The 16,187-nt window shown below is 36.6% G+C and overlaps 1 pseudogene; it reads left to right on the top strand.

Moving 5' to 3' along the window:
- The first annotated feature begins 6,226 nt into the window (after positions 1-6,226).
- LOC116899073 lies at positions 6,227-7,645 on the top strand (annotated as a pseudogene).
- Positions 7,646-16,187: the final 8,542 nt, after the last annotated feature.

Genomic DNA, 16,187 nt, shown 5'->3' on the forward strand with positions numbered 1-16,187 from the left:
ATTCAAATTTATGGCTTCTTTTTTCAGTGTTATTATGTACATATCTGTATATCATAATTTATGTGATTCTCTGACAAGGGCCTTGTGAAAAAGCCTCTGACTTACTTCCATGGTTTCAAATTCAGTTCTGTGTGTGGGGTGTGTGTGTGTGTGTGTGTGTGTGTGTTGGATTTAAATGGGAAGTAATGGGAAGTAACTATCATTTGTTAGAAAAGGAGGCACATTCTGCATCAACCATCCTCACAGAAATGTGTCAGCATTTTACTACATATAGCCATGACTAACAAACAAAAGACTGGCAGGACGTCTGTTTAGTCTATCTATGGAGACTCTTAGAGGTTTGAATCTGCTGTCTCTAAGCTCAGGCACCCATTTTAGTCTCAACTGTAATTTCTGAGATCTGGTTTTAGTTGATTTTATTTGCAAATCCTAGTCTCATTTTTAGACAGTAAGGAGTTGTGTGTGTGTGTGTGTGTGTGTGTGTGTGTGTGTGTGTTTTATAGGTCTTTTAGCTCAAAAGACTCAAGTGATGCTTAAAGATTCAAGGGCCTCACAAAAAGCCTAAAATTTACATTTTAACACATCTCACACATTTCTTAAAATAAATTGCACTGTACAGTATACATTGGAAGAGAGTAGAAAATGAAATATTCAAGGTTTATAGTTCTGCAAAGAAATATATCTCAGATGACTGAAATACAATATTAAGAATTGTGATGAGCTATGGACAATCCACTTCAGTGTTTTCCAGAGTATTGTTTGATATATGGAAACTGTTTGAATTTTCTCAGTATATCTACCATCAGAATATTTATTGGGTCAGTAAGGTAAGAATCAGGTTACAATAAATATTTGTGTTTTCAAATATCATTTGGTATACATTGACAGCTCATGTGAGTATGAAACTTACGGTGCAAAATTCTAAAAATCACATTAACTTTTCTATAAAGAGTATATGAGAATCTATGATGATTATTTAAAAATAATAATAGGTTCTATGTATTCACAAATACATTTTGGTCATTATGTGAAAGGTTTTAGCTAGAGAAATCTTGGATGTTTTCATAAGTGCTCAATAGTGACCATGATTTCAGAGCTAAAAGTTAAAAGACTACACTCACTCTGTGTTTATGTCGATTTATAATACTTCAAAATATTCATGCCAGCCTGTGGATATGAATTTATGAAATTTTTGACTACTTTTCTATTTATAAAAAAATTGAGCCTATAGTTTATATACAAATTTGTCTATGGAAGGCTAACTACACATGGCAAGGACTTGTAAATTCTTTAACTGAATCAACCAGGAACTGGAATTACAAGGCAAAATACATCTCCAAAGAACCTCTGATTTTGAGTGTGTGTGCGCGCGCGCGCGCGCGTGTGTGTGTGTGTGTGTGTGTGTGTGTGTGTGTGTGTGTAAATAAACTTTTATAGAATGTCCCCAATCATTACTTGTATTTGAAAAGTATTTTTAAACTAAGGGAACCATGATACCCAGAGGGGATCTTCCATTTAATCTGCTTCCAACTTAATGCTTTAAAACTTTAGCATGCATTATACTCTCTTTCCACAATTACAATTATTAAATTGCTTAGTTAGTATGTTTTTACTAAAGTATGCAGTGTCTTCCTATGATATAAGGCTAGTAAGCCTTGATATCAGTTACTGCAATTACATGGATACAGTGAAGTCTGAGAAAATGGGCCATTTATTTAATAAAATCTTTGTAAAATAAAGCACTTACAAAAAAATCACTCAACATAGAAACTCTGCTGTCCATAACAGGAGACTATCACAGAAATCATTCCCATCAACAGGGCTTATTTGAAAGTGCCAGATGTGATTTGTTCTAAGAAGTTAAAAAGAAAAAATGCAATCCCCATCAAAATTCCAACTCAATTCTTTATAGAGTAATTTTCAAATTCATTTGGAATAACACAAAACTCAGGATAGCCAAAACTATTCTCAACAATAAAAGAACTTCTGGGGGAATCACCATCCCTGACCTCAAGCTGTTTACAGAGTAATAGTGATAAAAACTGTATGGTATTGGTACAGAGACAGGCAGGTAGATCAGTGGAATAGAATTGAAGACCCAGGAATGAACCCACACACGTATGGTCACTTGATCTTTGACAAAGGAGCTAAAATTATCCAGTGGGGGAAAAAAGACAGCATTTTAAACAAATGGTGCTAGTTCAACTGGAGATCAGCATGTAGAAGAATGCAAATTGACCCATTCTTACCACCCTGTACAAAGCTTAAGTTCAAGTAGATCAAGAACCTCCACATAAAACCAGATACACTCAAACTAATAGAAAAAAAAAGTGGGGAAGAGCCTCGAACACATGGGCACAGGGGAAAAATTTGTGCACAGAGCACCAATGTTCTTATGCTCTAAGATCAACAATAGACAAATGAGACCTCATAAAATTGCAAAGCTTCACTAAAGCATAGAACACTGTTGATAGGACAAAACAGCAACCAACAGATTGGGGAAAGATCTTTAGCAATCCTAGATCCAATATTCAATATATCCAAAGAACAGAAGTTACACTCCAGAGGATCAAACAATCCTACTAAAAATGGGGTACAGAGCTAAACAAAGAATTCCCAACTGAGGAATATTGAATGGTGAGACGCTCCTAAAGAAATGTTCAACATCCTTAGTCATCAGGGAAATTCAAATCAAAACAACCCTGAGATTCCGCCTCACAGCAGTCAGAATGGCTATGATCACTGGCGAGGATGTGGAGAAATAGGAACCCTCCTCCATTGTTGGTGGGATTGTAAGCTGGTATAACCACTCTGGAAATCAGTCTGGGTGTTGCTCAGAAAATTGGATATAGTACTACCTGGGACCCAACTATATCACTACTGGGTATATACCCAAAAGATGCTCCAACATATAATAAGGACACATGCTCCACTATCTTCATAACAGCCTTATTTATAATAGCCAGAAGCTGGAAAGAACCCAGATGTCCTTAAACAGAGGAATGGATACAGAAAATATGGTACATGTCCACAATAGAGTACTACTCAGCTATTAAAAACAGTGACTGCATGAAATTCTTAGGCAAATGGGTGGAACTAGAAAATATCATCCTGAGTAAGGTAACCCAGTCACACAAAAAAAAAAAAACACACATGGCATGCACAAAAAAAAAGGGGAAAAAAAAACAAAGTTTCAAAAAAACAAAAAAAAAAAAAAAAAAAAAAAAACAATTCACAGACCATATGAAGCTCAAGAAGAAGGAAGACCAAAATGTGGATGCTTCAGTACTTCTTAGAAGGGGGAACAAAATACACACAGGAGGAAATACAGGGACAAAGAGTGGAGCAGGGACTGGAGGAAAAGTTATCCAAAGGCCATCCCATATACAGCCACCAAACCCTGTCATTATTATGGTTGCCAATAAGTGCTTGCTGACAGGAGCCTGATATAGATGTCTAATGAGAGGCTCTACCAGAACCTTATTGATACACATGAAGATGTTTGCAGCTAACCATTGGCCAGAGCACAGGGACCCCAATGGAGGAATTAGAGAAAGGACTGAATTTGCTGAAGGGGTTTGCAACCCCCATAGGAAGAACAACAATATGCACCACCCAGACTCCCCAGAGCTCTCAGGGACTAAATCACCAACCAAAAAGTACACATGGCTCCAGCTGCATATGTAGCAGAGGATGGCATTGTCTGGCATCAATAGGAGGAGAAGCCCTTGGTCCTGTGAAGGCTCGTTTCCCCAGTGTAGGGGAATGCCAGGGTGTTGAGGTGGGAGTGGAAGCATCTTCAAAGAAGCTGAGGAATGGGAAGGGCGAATGGGACAGGGGAGAAAGGGGATAACATTTGAATTGTAAATACACAAAATATTCAATAAAAATCATTTAAAGAAATAAAATAAATTGTTTACAGGGTCGGATAGCACAGCTTAGAGTGTTTTCACTTGGGTTGGGTTGTTTGGAATGAGACGCAGAACAACCTAGGGGAAAAGAGTAATGATACAACACTCCCAAATTAAGCAAGGTTTCTACAACTCCGTGATTGTGAAATTCAAAATAACATGGTGTATTTTATACATGTTCATGTGGCTTCTTCCAAGACAAAAGAGAGAGGGGAGGGTTAGGTGCTTATTAAAAATGTGCTATGTAGAGAATACACAAGGAAAGTAATCTAGTGTTATTAATAAGTCAAATTTGATTTAAATGGCAGTCCCTGATTGTAGCTGCTTCCAAATCAAATCAATAAAAATATTCCAGTGCAATAACTTTACATAGAGATGCAAAATTAAATTTCTCCTTCCCCACATTTATGCACAAAACAAGTTGGAAGAATTTTCCTGTATTGGAATTTAATTATTTATTCCAATAAATATATGTATCTTGAAAAATGAGGCTTCAGACAGCATCAGATTTCTTCCCATGCAAATAGCGATTGCTCTTGGGGGAATACACAGCTTGATTATTGTTTCTTTGTAATAAAAAGAAAATCTCTAAGAATGACTTTAAAAATCTTTAGCCAAAGATAACACATCAAGCACAAAAACACTCTGTAGATATTGTAGTTCATATTGTAGGCTTAACAAATTCTTGCAGCCGATGAACAAAATTATCTTATAAAAGTTTTATTAAAATGAGGTTTTTTACATATTAAAGGAGTGATTAGAATTCTTTCTCAGGGTCATTGTAAAGCTCAAATCTTATACATTATTACCTTTTTATGTCTTTGCTTTTTTATGGCAAACACAAAATAAAACTGAACATTTTCGCACTATATTAAACATTAACTAGCACATGATCTGATATTATAACTTCTGATTAGATGGAATAATTTGCATAAACTGTAAAGTTACACTTTTTCTAATGATTAGAAAAGATAGGTTAGGTTTTGTATAGTAGTGATAATTCAGTTTTAAAGCCTGCATCAGGGCATGTCCATTCAAATGTTCTTAAAATACCAACAGGTAAATAAAAGCTACAGATAGAAGACAATCAGGGTTCAAGGGTGCAGCTGCCTCATTGTGGTAGCATCACACTGTTTCCTTCTAGTCATCTAGAAACCCTGGTTCTTCCAGTTTTTTTCACCCCTTCTTCCTCCATGATTCCAGGGTCTTGCGATAATACACATGTATCTTTGGTGTTAAGCACTCCACGATCTCTTATTCACTGCATTTTGACCAGTTATGAGTCATTATGTTACCATGTACTGCAAGAAGAAATTTCTGATAAGGGTTGGGAAATGGGATAATCTATCAACAGCATTACATCACTGGAGGCTTGTTTAATACTGTGTTCATTTAGCAAAATAATAACAGTAATCTCTCCCCCAGGGTCTGTGACCTTTTCGTCTTGTGGAACAGAGCTTAAACGGAACAGAAACTGAGCGGCACAAACTGAACAGGATGGGCTCTAGAAAACCTAAAAGACAAGAAATTGGGAGAATAGGGAGGTGGAAGCAGGTCTGGGAGGAGTTGGGGGGGTGATATAGCCAAAATACATTGTCTACAACTCTCAAGTAATGAATAAAAATATGAATTAAAAATGCAACACAAATAAACAGCCGAGATAATATGATTTATTAGTGGCAAAAGACATGAAAAACTACAGAAGAAGAGTATCTTTAAAATATTATTTCAAGTATATTAATCCTGGTAGTATATGCAGTTTAAATCAGAAGTAACACTACTATGAGAGGAATTAGATAGACACCAATACCCTGGCAGACTCAAGGGTCCTATCCCCAGCTCTCACAACAACTACTATGAACCAATATTATTTCTTTCATATTGGGAGAGAAACGAATGTATCCAGAGAAAGAAAGGGAAAACCGAGGGTCATTAAAACATGCGATAAGGAGGGAACCGGCGGCAACCTGCCTAAGGAAGGTCTGGTAGGCTCAGGCACTGGAGTAGCCTCACACCTAGCACCAGTTGAGTGAGCAGGGGAAGCAGAGTGGCTTGCGCTCTTCTAGCTCTTCTCCTCAACTCTCCGTGGACATCTCAGGGGTGGATAGGGCAGAGTAACCCAGTGCCCCGCCCCTTTCCTGTCAACTTTGGATCACAGCAACAACACTAAAAAGGTGCATCACAATAGGGCGGTTTTTATTAGCAGGCTAGATCTCTGTGAGGGAGAAGGAAATGGAGAACCTACATTTCTAACTGGATTATGGGTGCTACATGTGTGCTTTTCAGAGCAGTAGAGTGAGGAAACTTGAAGTGAGATGGCAGGATGGCCTCATCCCTATGACAGTAACTCCTGTGGTCCAGAGAATTGGAATCAGAAATAGCAGTAGTAAAACTTTATAAACATTCAAGCACTGCCTCACGTAATGCTAAGGGGGAGTCAACCACACCTAAATGAGTCTGCATGATGGTGGGGGGGCATGAGAGATCAAGAGATAGGCGAAGGTCAAGTGACAGATCACGAGATTCATCTCATGAGGGAGCAGAGTCTCAGCTCACTCCTAGTATTCAAAATGTGACTTCACCAACAAGGCAGCATCATATTGAACAAGAAAAAGACCATAGTTCGTCTTGTCCAAGCAGTCCTCGTCCTCAAAGAGCATCCCCAAATGGCTCCGTAAGCAGCGCTGGGAACAGTAGCAGGAAGAACAGTCAGTCAAGCTCAGATGGTAGCTATAAGACGTCCGGGGAGATGGTGTTTGTGTATGAGAATGCAAAAGAAGGGGCTCAGAATGTGAGGACATCTGAGCGAGTGACCCTGATAGTGGATAACACCAGATCCGTTGTGGACCGGTCCATTTTTACTGCATAGCCAAATACAATGTTGGACAGGATGTTTGGATCTGATCGGGAACATAATTTCACATGTCCCCGTGAGAAGGAAGAATATGAGGTGGCAGAGGGAATTGGTTTTACTGTGTTTCAAGCTACTTTGGATTACTATAAGACAGGAATCATCCGCTGTCCTGATGGCAACTATTCCTGAATTGAGAGAAGCATGCAATTATCTTTGTATCTCTTTTGAAGACAGCACAATTAAATGTAGAGATCTCAAATTATGATCAAGTTATCAAATGATGGTGCTCATAGACAATTTGATTTTTATCTGAAAGAAATGATCCTCCCTCTCATGGCAGCAAGTGCTCAGAGTGGGGAACGAGAGTACCATCTCGTACTGCTTACAGATGATGATGTAGTAGATTGAGATGAGGGGTATCTACCGCAGATGGGAGAGGAATATTCACAGGTTATTTACGGCGCAAAATTAGATAGATTTTTTTTCAAGTACATTGAAAACAGAGATGTGGCCAAATCAGTTTTGAAGGAGAGGGGTCTTAAGAAGATTAGATTGGGAATAGAAGGCTACCCTACCTACAAAGAAAAGGTAAAGGCCAGGGGGCCACCCAGAAGTCATTTGCAACAATGTCCTAAGACCCTTCATTTGAATTTCCTGGGAGAAGGAGGAAGGAAAGAGTCAGCACTTGGACTTCCAGTGAGTAAAGAGCAAATCTATCACCAAGCTGGCAGCAGCTGCTGCAGACGTTCCCCAGGACCAGCTGGTATTCGTGCACCCCACTCCCCAGGAGGATGAGCTGCATAGCCTTCCCAGCCACCCCGCCTCGGGCAACAATGACCTCGATCCTGGTGCACAGAATCCAGTGCTGGGATGCGGATGATCCTCATCATGCCCCAGGTAAGATGCAGAATATTACAGAGTTGCACCTTATAGATGGTGGTTAAATGGTTAAACAGAGCTGCTGAAGCCCTTTTAGGGCTGTGATGCCCAGCGTAACACGCCTGCTTCTATCCGAGTGCCCCTCAGCACAGGATGTATAGTTGGTCCACAACAAGCACAAACGTATTTACCTTGGGTTTATTTAAACAATTAGGATGAAATTTGATGCTTACAGTGTTGGTTCACTCATCTCCAAAGCCCTGCAGCCCTTTTAAGAGTGAGTCACATGCAGGGAGGGTGAAGGTCAAGAGGTGGTTTACTATTCCGTCTGCCTTATCCCTAATCTGTTCATATATTTATTTACTAATGATCTTTTTCCTTAAGAGTTATGGGATAGGAAAATGGACTGTTTGCTCTTCATTTACTAAATGATTGTAAACTCGAGTTTTTCATCAAACTAAAATGTCATTGTTTTAATGTTTCTGACTAAAAATAAAAAATGTAGTAAAAAACACTCATTTGGCTATAAAACCTCTGACCATGAGAAGAAAGGAAGAGGCATCTCTAGAGATCTCTTGGATCTGAGATTTCAAAGAGCAAGAGTTACGTGACCTCTCCCAACCTAAGCTCCATTGACATCTTTCAATTAATGTATTACCTTGAAAATATAAGTAACAACAAAACAAACCTTGCATTGACCGACAGGAAATAAAGCAGCAATCTCGGGTGATTATATTCCAGCAGATGCATCAAAGGCGACTTGAAAAGAAAATACCCTCATCTTCCAAACACCTGGAACTCTCTGAGTCACGGACTTAAGAGAGTTCCTTTTCAGACAATCACATGCAGAATGTGTAACTTTGAAATAAAAATTATGCAAAGAACAAAAGAATTTACTGAAATCTGAACTCATCTTTCTTAAGGATACTTACATATATTCTCAAAGGCATTACCCAAATTTGCAAATAACTACAGCAACACCGGTTATTATCCATATAGGAAAGAAAGCAATAACTTTCCATACATATTCAGACATAAATTATAAAAATGATCCAAATCATTCTCAGGATCATTCAAAATCCAAAATAAGATGTTTCACATCAATATTCTCCTATGAAGCCAAGAACAAGAGGTTCTCTGTTTCAATGCATATTTCATAGACATTATGTTGGCTTGTATAATAATCCTTAAAGTTCTCACAGAAATCCAATTCATATAAAAGGGTTGATGCAATTACTATAAACTTACCTGAAAATACATAGTCTAAAAAAAAAAAAAGAAGTTTACACCAGAATGTTTTTATTTTCACTATTGTTGATTAGTTGTGTGTGTTTTCATTGTGGTGAATGTCTTCAAAAAAAAGTAAAATCAATATTTACAAACAAATTAAAGTTTTGATCAATAATTTTTATTCAGATAATGAATCAGGCTGAATCCATCCTCCATTTCAGTTGTATGCTAAAAGAGAGAGGTTGATGGATGTTAAAAAAAGATTTATTTTACATACACAATGACAAAAACTGTATTAGTTAAGATGAAATTGAGTTTTTAAAGAAATTCTGTATAAATATTTATATATCCAATAAAACATAATCAGATATTCACATAAATAATGTTTTATCTATGAATTACAGTGAAAAGTATATGAAAAACTAGAAGGTATTTCTATGCTAGTACATTGTATTGTGGTATCACATTCCACACAAAGAGACTTAAGTTATACAAGTCTTCATTTTTAAGATATAAACCTAAAATATTTGGTAAATATATGACTGATTATTTAATTATCTTCTGTTCAACAGTAAACTAAATTTGATTATATTTAAATACTCATCATTTTTTGAATCATAATATATAATGACCCGTAAAGGTTCATGTGTTGAAGTCTTGCACCCAAATAGAGCTCTAAAGAGGCAACTGGGAAATAACACTTCTGATCTCATCAATATATCAATTGTTGTTTCATGATTTGTTGGATAACTAAAACGTGACAAGAATTTAGGAGATGAGACTGAGCTCAAAGTCAAAGGCATGCTTGGTGGACAAATCTCACTCCATGCTTCAACCCAAGCCCTCTCACCAGGCTGTGCTCAGTCATGTGCTTGTTACCATGAGATTCTGCCTTCACACAGGTTCACAGGCATGTGCCAAGAGATCATAGACTCAATATGGATGACCTTAGCCGAAGTGGAGATATGGAACCTGAAGAGATCACCTCCAGTAGCCAGACACAACCCCTAGTGGAGGGACAGAGATGTCAACCTTCCTACAAAACTTGCAGCCCAAATTCTTCCTGTCTAAAAGAAATGCAGGAACAAAAGTCGAGCAGAGACTGAAGGAATGGCCGGCCGACCAGTGACTATCCCAACTTGGGATCCATCCCTGTGGGCAGGCACCAATGACTAACACTATTACTAAGCTATGTTGTACTTGCGGACAGGAAGCAAGCCTGGCTGTCCAATACCTGGCCCAACTTAAGACCTATCCCTTGGGCAAGTACCAATCCCTGACACTACTAATGATATTCCATTATTCTTACAGATAGAAGCCTAGCATAACTGTTCTCTGAGAAGCTCTCCCCAGAAGCTGACTGAGACAGATGCAGATACTTAGGGCCAAGCACTGGAGGGAAGTCAGGGATCTCTATGGAAGAGGTAACGAAATGATTGAATGAATTGAAGGGGATAACAACCCCACAGGAAGACCAACACCATCCCCTAACCTAGACCCCTGGAATCTCCCAGAGACTGAGCCACCAACCACACAGCATATGCTGGCTGGTCTTGTCCGAAGTCCCAGCACATATATACTGGAGGGCTGCTTTATCTGGCCTCAGTGGGAGAGGATGTGCCCAATCCCTTAAAAATTTGATGCCACAGGTTGGGAGGATGCTCCCCAGGGGGCCACCCTCTCAAAGTGAAGGTGAAGGAGTATGGGAAGAAGAATTCTGCAAGAGGAAACAGAGAAGAGGCAGCATTTTGGATGTAAATAAGTCAAGTAACTAATGAGTTAAAAAGAAAACTTACATGAGACAACTCAAAAGAGAGAAGTATCAGTAAATGTGAGAGTCAATCCAACCGTAACCTTCAGTAATGTAAGGCATGTGCTCTATATAAGAAGAAATAAAATAATCTGATTTAAAAAAAAAACAGATTGCAATTTTTAAAAAGTTTCTAGAATGTGTCAAAAATAGCATACGTGAGCAGAAAATATAAACATAAAGCCTAAAAGTAAATTATACTCAGTAATAGCATACTATTAAAACTGCTGAAGACAGAGAATTTGACAGTGAGTGTCTTTGAAAGAAAATGGTCCAGTACACATAGGAAAAAAGAACAAGTAAATGAAAGTTATTTGATAAAATGTTTTATACATAACTCACACTAATAATTGGAGTAATTGGAGTAAAACAAATAGATCAGAAACACTAATTAAAAATTGACAGCCAAAAACAATTCTGAAAGAAAATGAAAGTCAATGTATAAAACTATTTGTGATAGGCAGTCATAATAAAAATCAATTTAGTGGATGTCTGCTTTGAAAAGGTTACATTTTGAAGACAAAGAGTCGTAGGAACATCTGGGTAAATATAACGTGTCAATTGTGACACAGAAAACAAACACATATTATATGTACCCTTTTCAATATCTTTTACAATACAACAGAGAACATGATGAAAATGGTTTTTGCCAGTTGAAGGTTAAAATTTCCATTTACTCACATGAGCATTTGTGCGATGGTAACAGGAATGAATTCTCCTAATACACCCAAGACCATGGCATAGGCATCCCATGATTTTACTGTCCTTTAAAAAGAAGAGAGAAACCTGAGAACAGCAATCACAGCACAAATGATTAGAGAATACTGAGGGTTGCACTCTAGTTTATCAGATATTATTGTGTTTGTTAACATGTTTCAGAACATGTTAGCAGGATACAACATCTGAGCAGGAAAACAAATAGATGGTACAATATCTCATACATGAAAAAAAAAAGAAGATACCTACTTAAAAAGATTCTGCAGGGATAGAGAGATGGATCAGTAACTTGATGCTCTTGTAGAGGACCAGGGTTCAGTTCCTAGTACTCACGTGGCAGTCCACAATCCTCCATAAATCTAGTTCTGATGGTTCTTCTTTTGGCCTTCCATGGGAACCAGCCATGCATATACATCCATAGATGGAGGGTAACATTCATAATTGTAAATTTCTTAAAAATTTTAAAAGAACTTACATATTTGCTAAACAAAAGAATTTTGATAATCAGTCTTATTTATTAGACTTCTTTCTAAAGCAAATGATTGAAAAGTAATGGCCGTGGTGACCTAAAATTGCTCACCCAACCCAAAGACATCTACATACCACTTCTGCTAAGTATATAACTTGATATGGATTTCCAGAGATAGTTAAGTCCATGAAACTTGAGCTGGAGATTATTTGGTTAATCTCTTGAATTCAGAGATGTATAAAGCATCTCTGAGCTGTGAAGAGAGAAAATAAGCCTGGGATAATAATTCAAGTGGTGCTACTTTGCTAGCTGTGAGAGTACTGGAGGGAAGTCATAAATTCAGAAACACAGACAATTTATCTCATTAGACACAAAAAGAAAAAAAGAAAGAAAAATGAAAAAAAGAATATAAACAGATCATGTCAATACTCTGAAACATAAACAATCAGATTATGAACCATGGGGTCAGTAGAAGGAAAGGAAATACAAGCTAAAGGCATCAACAGTACTTATTTACAAAACAGTCACACTAGAAAACTTCTAGACCCAGGAGGCATTTCAAACACTAAACATACAAGACCAGAAAATAACCTCCCTACATAAATTGCAATTAAGACACTAAATATAGATAGAGGAAAAATTATAATATTATAGATGATTTCTCAATAAAAGATTAAAACCCAGAGACCATGGAACTTTGAATTATTAGTGTTGCAAGACTATAGTTGCAAATTCAGACTACTACAACAGGTAAAACCATTTGTCATACTCAAAGGAGTAAGAAGTCTATATGATAAAAGCAAACCGAAGGAATTAGTGACCACTAAAAAAGGACTATATAGAAAACTTGAAAGAATTCTTCAGAGTTAGGAGAAAGATGAACAAACAAATCATAAAATAATGTACAGTAATCTGCATTAGAAAAGGACTGATGCTTCTGGAATAGAAAGATGCCAGCTATTTTAAAATAATAATACACAATAATAGAAAGGAATATCCTATTTTCTATTATAGCTGAATATTAACAGACTAAGTACATAGCCTAATGAATGGGATTTAAAATGAAATCCACCTGCATGTTGCCTCAAACCATGCTCCTTACTATCATAAATGAGTGCAGTCTTAGAATGAAAGGATGGAAAGGGTATTGCGAGCAAATGAAACTAGATAGTTCTGCTACCTGACCAAATAGACGAAAACCAAACATTACAACGAAGAGATAGGTGCTGAGAAAATGAATCTGTCAGTAAAGGGCTGCTGTACAAGCATGATGACCCATGTTCTGATCCTAGAACTTATATAAATTCCTGTGCACATGAGCTGATAAGCAGATATGGGGACGTCAGACAAAAGCAGAGTGCTGGAGGCAACCAGCCAACCAAATAGTCAAACCAATGAATTCCAGATTCTGTGAAAGACTTTGTCTCAAAAATAAGATATAAAGGTTTTGAGGAAAACATCTGATATCAGCCCCAGTTCTTTCCCCAAAGCATATACATTCTTGTGAACCTATGTATAACACCCTCAAAAACCTCAGAATCTGCATACGACAGACTCATGCATATACAAATAATAAAATAAAGAGATTAAATGAAGAAATAAAACAGAGGGGCTGGGAAGATGGTTCAGTGAGTAGGAATAATTTCCTCACAAGGATATACCCTCAGTGAAAGTCCTCAGAGTCCATGTATTGTGTTTATCCCTGTAGCCTGCTCTGAGGAGGAAACGACACTATCACTGGGGTTTTCTTGCTGACATCCTAAGTATCTCCTGGTTTACGGAGTGAGAGACATAATCTCAAGTTAATAATGGAGAAAGTAATAGAATAAGACTTCTGATCTCTCTCTGTGGTTCTACACACAGACCTGTACTCCCACATATATGTACACCATTCATTCACACATACAAGAAAATTTTAAATGGTGGACAAATCAATAAGTAAAAGCACCTTTGTCTAGGCAGACGACCTGAGTTTGATTCCTGAGACCAACACGTTTGAAGGAGAGAACAAACTCCTGCAAGTTGTCCTCAGATCTTCACCTGGGCATCAGAGAATACACACACACACACACACACACACACACACACACACACACACACACACACGCACACGCACACGCACACGCACACACACACACACATACACACACAAATAAATGAAAACAACTTTTTAAATTAGAAATAAGGAAAGTCATTTCATACCAATAATGAAAACCTTCCAAGATTTATATTAAGCTATATGCACTAAACACTGGTGTAAACAATTTTATAAAACAGCCTCGATCAGATGTACAAGCACAAATTATCCCCAACATAATAATAGCAGGCAATTTTAATAGTCCACACATATCACTAGATTTCTGTTATCTAGGATAATGATCTGTTATTGAGCAGCAAACTAATGAACAATGAATGAGTCATTGAAGAAATTAAGAGAAAATCCTTAAATACTGCTATACTTAAATAAAAATACGAAAACAAATATCAAAACCAATGGGACAAAATGAAAGCAATATTAAGATGGGATGAAGGCAGTATGTATATATATTTACAAGTCCCTACATTAAAAAATCATGCTCAAGCTAATGAATAGCTTAATAGCATGCCTTAGGGTCTTCAAATAACAAACAAGCCAATTTCTAAATCAGCATTGGAGAAAAATAATCAGTTACAGGGCAGAAATTAATGAAATTAAAATGAAAAAAGAATTAATGAAACAGTTAATTGTTTAAAGGTAAACAAGAATGGCAAACTCGTCCAAACCAATAAGAAAATGAAAATGAAAAACAAGAAAGAAAAAGAAAATTGAAGATAAAGGACATATTACAAGAAATGGTGATGAAATTGAAAAATCAATAGGATACATTTTAATTTTATTACACCAAACTGAAAAACCTAAACAAAAGGATTCATTTTTACCTTCATATGACCCACTAGAATCAAACTCTGATGAGATAAATTGAATTCTAATAATGAGACTGGAGTGGTAATAAAAAAAGAAAAACTGAAAATAATCTAGGCCCAGAGTGAGTCACTACTGAAGTCTAACAGAATCAATAACAATCCTTCCAAAATTATCTTATAAAATAAAAATGGAAGGAATTCTACCAGAGTTTTGTGTGGATAAATTATTGCCCTGGTATTAAATTCAGATAGACAAAACAAATTATAGAACTATCTCCTGATGAAACGGGTGCCAAAATATACAATAAAATATCATGAAAAGATTTAAGGGTTTATCAAAAAATTATTCACTGTGATGAAGTTGGCTTCATTCCCAAAAGGCTAAGATAGTACAACACACACAAATCAGCAAATGTATTATATCCCAAAAATGAACTCAAAGAAAGAAACCACATGGCATCTGAATAAATGCAGAAAAGGCTTTTGTCAAAATTCATAGCTTTTCATGACAAAAACTTTCAACACACTGAGATAAAAGGAAACAATGCAAAATAATAAAGAGTGTATAGGACAAACCTACGGCCATCATTATATTTAAAATCAGAAATAAGACAGGGATGTCCAGTCCCTCAGTTGTTACTCATTATAGTGCCTGAAATATTGCTTAGAGCAAAAAAACCAAAAGAAAATAAAATAAGTACAAAGAGGAAGGGAAGAAATCAAAGTATTCCTATTTGTAGATACGTTTTGATCCATAAGAGACCTTAGGGGTTCTACCAGAAAACTCTTGATGCTGATAAATACTTCCATAAAGTTTCAGGTTTTAAAGTTCAAATCAATAGCCTATGCATATATCAATAACAAACATAATGAGAAAAAATCAGGGTGGAAATCTCATTCATAATAACCCCCAAAGCATAAAGTAAAACACAACGGGAAAAAAACTTAACATAGAAAGTAAAAGTCCTCTAATGTAAACTTTAAAGCACTGAATAAAGAAATCAGTGATACTAGAAGTTGAAAAGACTTCAAATCTTCATAAATTAGAGGATTTAATATTATAAAATTCCCCAAGAGTTTACTAATTGATTCAATGAAATCTCCATAAAAAATGTTGCTTAGAAATAGAAGAAATACTTTACAGAAATAAAAGAAATAATTTTAAAACATATTTGGATACACAAAGGACTCCAGAGAGATAAGTGATCCTGAGAAAAAGTAATAATTATATAAGTATCAATATACCTGATTTTAAGTTAACCTACAAAGACACCATAACAAAAACATCATTATTTCTGGCAACAAAGCCAACATGAAGATCAATAGAACAGAATGGGGGTCTCTGATACAATGTGGCACACGTAACTACTGGCCAGTGGTGGAAAATGAGAGTTTCTTCAATAAACTGTTGGA

Source organism: Rattus rattus, chromosome 1 (assembly GCF_011064425.1).
Source record: "Rattus rattus isolate New Zealand chromosome 1, Rrattus_CSIRO_v1, whole genome shotgun sequence".
Classification (NCBI taxonomy): Eukaryota; Metazoa; Chordata; class Mammalia; order Rodentia; family Muridae; genus Rattus; species Rattus rattus.